Consider the following 9,396-nt stretch of genomic DNA (forward strand, 5'->3'; position numbering starts at 1 on the left):
TTTTCTCTGTCTACTCTTTGCTGTGATTTTCTAGGCTTCCCAACTCTCCTGCAGCCATGCATCTTATTGTTTCCAGATGGAAGTGAAACCAGAAAATACTAGGTATCTCTAACATGCCCCTGAATTGTGGCTCCGGGCAAGGCCATCCTGGCTGCAGATGAGTCCACTGGAAGCATTGCCAAGCACCTGCAGTCCATTGGCCCCCACCCCAACCCCGCTGAATAGGTTGTGTTCTCTTGGAATGCACCGCAGAATGAGGTTCTGATGACCCTAGCCACGTTCGCTCCTTGGTCCTTTCGCCTAACCACCGGCGAACCCAGCAGACTTACCCCGTCAAGTGCCAGGCAAGGTGACCCATGGCAACGCACAGGCAAGATGTGTCCATCTTCAACATGACCAGCCTGTCCCTGGCTATGGCTTTTTCCTTTCCCCCAGTTGCCAATGAGCAACCCCACTCTGGGCTGGACAACACCCACCAACAGACAGAGGAGTTAGGAAAGGAAAGTACTACCACTGGAACTATGCCCTACCCATACCCAGCACTGACCCCGGAGCAGAAGAAAGAGCTCTCTGACATTGCTCACCGAATTGTGGCTCCAGGCAAGGGCATCCTGGCTGCAGATGAGTCCACTGGAAGCATTGGCAATCGCCTGCAGTCCATTGGCACTGAGAACACTGAAGAGAACAGGCGCTTCTACCGCCAGTTGCTGCTGACTGCTAAAGACCGTGTGAATTCCTGCATTGGGGGTGTGATCCTCTTCCATGAGACACTGTACGAGAAGGCAGATGATGGACGTCCTTTTCCCCAAGTTATTAAGTCCAAGGGTGGTATTGTGGGCATTAAGGTAGATCAGGGCGTGGTGCCCCTGGCAGGAACCAATGGCGAGACTACTACCCAAGGGCTGGATGGGCTGTCTGAACGCTGTGCCCAGTATAAGAAGGATGGAGCTGACTTTGCCAAGTGGCTCTGTGTGCTAAAGATTGGGAAACATACTCCCTCGCCTCTTGCATCATGGAGAATGCCAATGTTCTGGCCCATTATGCCAGCATCTGCCAGCAGAATGGCATTGTACCCATTGTGGAGCCTGAAATTCTCCCTGATGGTGACCATGACTTGAGTTGTTGCCAGTATGTAACTGAGAAGGTACTGGCAGCTGTCTACAAGGCTCTGAGCGACCACCATGTCTATCTGGAAGGCACATTGTTGAAGCCCAACGTGGTCACCCCTGGTCATGCTTGCATCCAGAAATTTTCCAATGAGGAGATTGCCATGGCAACAGTCACAGCACTTTGTCGCACAATGCCACCTGCTGTCCCTGGGGTCACTTTTCTGTCTGGAGGGCAGAGTGAGGAAGAGGCATCCAATAACCTCAACGCTATCAACAAGTGTCCCCTGCTGAAACCATGGGCCTTGACTTTCTCCTTTGGCCGAGCCCTGCAGGCCTCTGCGCTAAAGGCCTGGGGTGGGAAGGAGGAGAATCTGAAGGCAGCCCAGGAGGAGTACATCAAGAGACCACTGGCCAACAGTCTCGCTTGTCAAGGAAAGTATACCCCAAGTGGCCAGACTGGAGCCACAGCCAGTGAATCTCTCTTCATCTCTAACCATGCCTACTAACCAGAGCTAATTTAAGGCTGCTGCATCAACACTCCAGGCTCCTGCCTACACACTTGCTATTAAAGAGGGGACTTCAGGTTCTTTCTCATCACTCTTGCTGCCCTCATGTATGTGTGGTGTTGTCTGTGAATGCTAAATCTGCCATCCCTTCCAGCCCACTGCCAGTAAACAACTATTTAAGGGGAAAAAAGAAAGAAATGTTTGTAAATGTACACAATTGTGTAAACAACAATTAATGAAAATACAGTCCATAAATTTAAAAGGAAGCAATCAGGGGCTTATGGAAGGATTTGAAGGGAGAAAAGGCAAAGGAGAAATGTGATTATACTACAATCTCAAAAATACAAAATAAGAACATAAAACAAGAATTTGTTTCAATTGAACTAATACTTATGCATCCTTTTCACCTTAAACCATTTATCTACTTGTTCTTATTCTCCTACTTGCTACAATGCTGTAGAAGAGTCTGTCATTGCCTATTAAGAGTGAAACAATACTATCCTTCTGTTTATCCTAGCATAAATGACAGTCTCCTAGAAAACGAGATTCACATCGGAAGTAAGGATTCATAAAGACAAGCCAAAGAAATTAAAAACAAGATGAAAGACTCGGGTTATCAGTCATATTTGTCAGTACTTGTTTCTGGAGTAGTGAATTAAAGCAATTCTCCATGTTGAAAAATAAAATGAAGATCAACAATCAAAAAAACAATAAAAGGAGGGAGGAACATATATTTTCTTCAGAAGTATAAGTGCTGGTAAGATGTGTGTGCTGCTGCAAACCAATTCTCGTCCACTAGCCTATAAACATTCCTTCAATGAAGAGAGGCTTTATGGATCCTGGAAGAAAACCAAGTAGAGTATGAGAGGAAAGAGTAAGGCACACATGAGGGTGAAGATGAGACTATGATTGAAATTCATTATATAACAATGTTAGAATTAAATACTTCATGCATAATTACTACATGCTAATAGAAAGTACTGCATAAGATAGTAAGTGGTTATGATCAGAAGCTTTGGAAACTACAGATTGAGGGAAGCATATGGAGAGGATGATTGACAAAGACTGACTTATACTTAAACAGGGATAAGCAACTCAACTCCTTGAAAAATATTGTCAGTGTTGCACAAAGAAACACGTACTTACAGTGAAAGTTGCCTAACAAGGCAATTTCTTTTTAAAAAATGAATCTTTTTCTAGAAATGGTGTATCTTACAACCCAAACCAGGTAAGCAAGCACACGAGAGCAGAAAGTTCCCTTAGTTTTAATTCTAACACAAGTAGTGACGGTGTCTCATCTGATTGGTGAAAGTTCTACTTCACAATTTGACAGGATTGATTTATTCATGATTTATGTGAAAGGGAAGGGTGTGATATAGAATAAAGTCTCAGGAATTTTCATGGGTTAGGTCAACAGGAATATATACACTACAGGAAGATTTATGGAATATTGGCTTTAGTCACCTAACCATCATTGACAAAAATAGATTCCACAAAGATACACTATTTTCTGCTAGAGTGACTATGGATACGTGTGGATATCTTGAAAACCTCAGAAAAAAAATATGTAAGTTGCTCCAGTAAAGAAATGAATATTTGAGGACAGGTGTATGTTTACTTTCATTTAAATATTACATAGTTCATATATATAATGAAACATCACATATTACTCCATGAATATAGATAAATACTCCACAAAGATAAACATGTTTTATCAGTTAAAAAATATAATATTTGTAAAAGAAGGTCAGTTTTTCACTAAAAATATATACATTAATGTTAAAACTAAAATAATAAGCCTAAAAGGAGAAAATCAATTTAGGTATCTACCAGAAGATAAAGAAACGATGAAAGTAAATAAGAGGAGTAGAGATGTTTGCCAGTTGAGAGGGGTTTGCCCTGTACACATGGGGCACTAGGTAGAATCTTGCTAACCTCAAGAACTAGGGGTATGAGTGCATGTCTGCAATACCACCACATGGGAAGAAGTAGGGGTACAATGACAAGGTTATGGTTGGTAACATAGCAAGTTTGGGCCATGTCTGGAATTCTTGAAACTCTGTGTCTAAAATACAAAGCTTATAAATAAGAAGAAAAATTGAGAGAACTGTTTCCTAAGTGCCAATAGCTAAGAAATGGGAGTTCAAAAGAAGGTATAAATCCATACAAATTACCAAACAATTTGTTCTAGGTAATGCTCATAACTAAAGGCTATTCTTCAATATAGTGAATTTATGTAGTGTCATGAAAATAATTTCAGACCAAGAGATATCACTTAAAATTATTAGAATATGGAGTTAAAGAGCAGAGTCAAATAAAATTCAAGTTTAAAAAGAAAAAGTGAAATACAAGAAGAAAATATCTGGTCAGCTTTAGCTATTACATTTATATTATTGTTCATACCTGGAAATAAATAATATCATTATTATGAAAAATTAAACACCATAAATAAGAATTCATAAAATTTTTCTATATTACTGATGTATAAATGTTGAGATACTATAATTCTTATTAGTATATATGACTAAGTAAATTAGTAGCTATTCTAAACCATCAAATCTATATTCTATTAATGGTCATTCAGATATATGGTGTTTCTCCTGGAAGTAAAAGTCTGCTTAAAGCCTACCGGTCAATTTTCCCCCAAGACCACCTTTTAATAAAAGTTTTTTTTCATTAATTTGCAATAAATATACTATTTGAGCATAATATTCTAGAAGTAAATGACAATATTCCTGACTAAACACAAGAGTTTACTAACTCTTATATAAGAAAATATAAATTCATTTGCACCATTTTTAAAAAGTTTGAAGTCATTTTGCATAGTCTTTTATACCAGTGGTGATAGTTGGTTAGATAGTAGTACCATAGATACTAGTATTATTTAAATCACAAACCTACTTTCTGATATATTTGTTAATTCTGAGAATAATTTCTAAACCTAAGTTGGAGAAATTGATGTGAGTTTACAAAGTACTGTGACAGTGGAACTCAGTCAAATCCAACAATTTTTCTTTATCCAGACTGTTTGAAGATTATGTTGTTACTTTGATAAATTCATACAATATACGTATCAATGTTTTGTGATGTTGAAGGTGCTATCTAAATGATAGTGATACCTGATTGGTGTGTTGTAGTTTGTTTTACATATAGAAGAGTAAAATATTATGTATTGAATGAACAATTTACATTAGACATGTTAAATGTTTTATAATATAATCTACTGAATAGTATGTGAATAGTAGGCTTTCTTATTAATACTTAAAATGAGACAATAATTTATTCAATGATATTAATTTGCAAAAGTCAAAGAACTAGAAAAGCTAGAATCAGATTTGTTCCTACTTGTGTCTCATATACATTCATATATTTACTGAACATCAAATGATAGGCTGTGTGTTATTGTGAAGCTAGGTATAATAAGCCATTACTTCCTTTTCAAAACCTATATCTTTTGATTCAGCCCATCTATCTTATATGTGGTTAGTTTAAAAAACAGTAGCAAGCATAAAAATGCATTTACATCAAATATAAGCTATTATCATTCTCATACTAATTGTGACCTCTTCCAATCACTTTGTAACACTGAGATTTTGATTGTTAGTCATCAAATGTAGTTAAAAGGAAGGCAGTAATTCATAAAAATGACAGAAAATCCTTAAACAGAAACAAACAGTGAAGGATTGAAGTAAAATACACACAAAATGATAGAGAAATATTTTTAGCTAAAGATAAAATAAATTACTCTCTAGAAGGATGACATCATTTAAATAAGATTATGCAGATGATTAAAACTGTTAATAATGTGTCATTTCTAAAGTGTTTCAAGTATTTCAATATAAAGAGTAAAGTTCAAGAGAGTATGTATTATGACTAATTTTTGAGCTTATTAAATAGTTCAAAAGTATTTTCTGCCACTCCATACTTTCTGTCTGTACAGTAAATCATCTCTGCCACTTTTCTTGTGATTTCGATATGGATTTTCCTAAAATATAACATGAAAGACAAACATTTATATCCTGATGGCAATCATTGTATGTATCATATATGTTGATTTTATTGCCATATTTTTATTTTATTAAACATATTATTATCCAATAAATTTTAAAAAGCCATTAAAGAATTATCTCAAAAAAGGCATTTAGAAGTCTTATAACTACCAGTTTTTCCACAATGAAGGAAACAATCTCATTCCATGAATAAGTAGAGTTTCAAATAATCGTTTGTATTTCATTGAGGCAAAAGCAGATTTTCTTTCTTTTTAAGTACCTATCTTGCTTTCTCTCTGCCTGCCATCGTTTATATGAACACACATATGTGTAACATTGACCAAATACCTTGGAAATATTCTTTTGATATCTACACATGGTTATTTTTGGATCAATATGTACAATAAGCATTCATGATGGGAAAATTATGAAATTATATTCAAGAAAGAAAGTTCTATACAATATGTTGATCATCTGCCATTACTGTAAAGTGTATGGCTATTAAGATGTACAAACATGATACCCAAATTCAGGAATGAACTCATGCAATGGTTGTAATCAGTATGCCAAAACAGCAGGAATGAATGACCATGTCAAGAAGTCAGAGAATGTGGGGCTTTGAACTTTCTGAGGATAATAGAAGATGTCTCTATTTAAATTTTTCTGATCAACCTTCTCAATTTGGTTTTAAAAATATATCTTTTTTTTATTTCCACTCTCTTCTTCAATTTATACAGCATAAAATTGAAGCGTATGATAGTGTATTTGTATTCTCAGGCCTTATTTTGCACCAGTGCCATTATACAACAGAGACTGCACTTAAGGAAAATAGAGCACTTGAAGGGAACCATCAGTGTAAAGATCATCATGCTTAAACCACAGAACAGGCTTCCTGCACTTCATTAGAAAATGAGAGGCCCATTGGACACACAAACTTTATATGCCCCAGTACAGGGGAACGCCAGGGCCAAAAAAATGGGAATGGGTGGGTAGGGAAGTGGTGGGGAGGGTATGGGGGACTTTTGGGATAGCATTGGAAATGTAATTGAGGAAAATATGTAATAAAAATATTAAAAAAAAAAAGAAAGAAAATGATTACCATAAAGTGGCCAGGTTGACTCAGACTTGTTCAAGCTACTTTCATTCTCAGAATGAGCATGATCTGTCTAGAGTGAACAACCATTTTGATTGTAAATTGTTTAAAATTTCCAGTTAAATAAATAAGGTTTTACTTTAAATATTTTTTACAAGTAATCTGGCATGTTTCTTTTCAGTTTGCAGCATAACAGGTAATGGCTTTTTCCCATCTGATGCAGTCATTTTCCTCATGTTTCTGCAGTAATGAGTGAAGGTCAGAATGGATTACACCACTTAGCATTTGATATTAACCATATCCATATTTATCGCCTCATAACAGTATCACTACAAAGGAAAGCTGTGCAGATGAGAGATATTCCTTTGTAAATCTTAATACATGCAAAACATGCCTGTAAATATTTACTTTTTCATAATTATCTTACTGCTAATTATGATTTTACGCCTAGCCTTTTAAATTAGGTTGAACTTCCAACCCTTTAGCATTGTATTTTGAAGTTTACTTTTCTGTTGCTGAATGTTGATTTTGTTGTTGTTGTTAAGATACATCCGATGTTACATAAGCTGTACCTGTGAAACTTCAAAGGTTCAAGGGTGACTGACTGGAAAAAAGAGTGAACAGTACAACCCCAGTCTGAAGAATGCAGTGGCCACTGGGGATTTTAATGACTTGTCTGTTTTTTTATGTTATTTTATTATTTTAAAAAAGTTTAAAAATATGTAAAACTTTACATTTGTGTGGTAATGAGGACCATGAACATTAATATCTCTGTGCTCTCAGCCAAAAAGAAGTAACTGGGACAAGAGAGTTAGCTTGGCATTTAAAATCACTGGCCACAGTTGCAGAAGATTTAGTGTTATTTCAAGCACCCACTGGGCGGCTCATAACTTTCTGTAACTCTAATTTCAGGGGATCTGAGACTTACTTCTGGCCTCCAAGGACACACACAAGCCGGTAAAACACTTATACATTTTAAACTGGAATAAAATCTTTTTCAAAGAAATACCTGTAAGGAAAGGGAGAAAAAGGTCCTGGGCGGGGCAGGGGGGGGGGAGCTCTTATACATGAGATAGGCCATTCCTTCTGGAGGAGATACTGTGTAAGTGACTGTATGACACGGAATGTTGGTGCTAAAGCAAGGATAATAGAAAAAAAGCAAGAGGGCCCTGTTTGGCTTTGGGTTGTTTTTTGTTTGTTTGTTTTATAATTTTTGAAATTATAATTTAATTACATTTTTCCTTCCCTTTCTTCTCTCTAAACCCTCCCATATGCCTCCCATGCTCTCCTTCAGATTTATTTCCTCTTTTAAAACTAATTGTTATTGCATGAATATGTATGCTTTAGCTAAATAAGAAATTAAGTCATGTAACATTTTGTAAAAGTAAATTCCAAAAGAATCAGAAAAATGAAGATACCACTTTCTCTCAGAAGTGTATATAAAATATAAAGATTATTTTGATAATAAAAGAATTTTAATTCAAAATTTTAATTTGGTCACTGGATCTTCATTCCATCAGGATCCCTTCCATTTGTCCCTTTAGCTTATTTAGACTGGAACAATTCTGGGCCAGAGTGTTTGACTGTAGAATGTCAACCCCATCCCTCCACTTGATGACCTGTATTTCTATTGGAGGTAGACTCTACATGTTCCCTCTCCCCACTCCCTCCCTTCAAGTCTTGAGAGTCTCTCACCTCTCTGGTCTCTGGTACATTATAGAGGTTCCTCCTACCTCCTACCTCCCAAGGCTGTCTGTTTCCATTCTTTCTGCTGGCCCTCAGAGCTTCACTCCTGCCTTGCCCAATACCTGATCATGGTCCCCTTTTCTGCTACCTGTCCCATCTCCCACCTGGGTGCTTCCTCCCTCTCCCCTCACCCCACCACCTGTGGTTGCTTTCCTCTCCCTCCCAAGTGGGATTGAGGTGTCCTCACTGGGGCCCTTTGGCTTGTTAAGCTTCTTGAGTTCTGTGGATTGTATCCTGGGTATTCTGAACTTTTTGGCAATATCCACTTATTAGTGAGTACATACCATGTATATGTCCTTTTGGGTGTGAGTTACCTCATTCAAGATGATATTTTCTAGTTCCATCCATTTGCCTGCAAAACTCATGATGTCCTTGTTCTTAATAGCTGAGTAGCATTCCATTGTGTAAATCTGTATCCATTTCAAGGGAAGGCTTCAAGGTCTGACACTATTACTGATGCTCTGGTGTGCTTAAAGAGAGGAGCCTAGTATGGCTGCCCCTAAGAGGTGCAACAAGCAGCTGAAAAAAGTCAGATGTAGATAGCCAGAAGTTGGGGACCTTTGTGGTTGAATTAGGAAAAAGCTGGAAACTGAGGAAAAAGGCAACTCCATAGGAAGACTAGCAGTCTCAACTAACGTGAACTCCCGAGATCTTTCAGACACTGACCTACTAACCAGGCAACATACAACAGCTATATAAGGCCCCAACATATATACAGCAGAGGACTGCCAGGCTTGGCTTCAGTGAGAGAAGATGCACCTAACCCTTGTAAGACTTGAGGCCCAGTAATTGGGGAGGTCTGTTTGGGGACATTCTCTTGGAGATGGGGAATGGGGTATGGAATGAGGAAGAGTCAGAGGGCAGATTGGGAAGGGGATAATGACTGGATGGAAAAAAAAAACTTTAAAGAATAATAAAAGTTTTTTTTTGAACTGAGTTAGTTTCATTTATTA

At 37.4% G+C, this 9,396-nt stretch overlaps 1 pseudogene; it reads left to right on the forward strand.

Moving 5' to 3' along the window:
• The first annotated feature begins 326 nt into the window (after nt 1–326).
• LOC110293154 (fructose-bisphosphate aldolase A pseudogene) lies at nt 327–2,064 on the forward strand (annotated as a pseudogene).
• Nucleotides 2,065–9,396: the final 7,332 nt, after the last annotated feature.

The sequence above is a fragment of the Mus caroli genome, unplaced genomic scaffold, assembly GCF_978045245.1.
Source record: "Mus caroli unplaced genomic scaffold, Mus_caroli_1 scaffold_6, whole genome shotgun sequence".
Classification (NCBI taxonomy): Eukaryota; Metazoa; Chordata; class Mammalia; order Rodentia; family Muridae; genus Mus; species Mus caroli.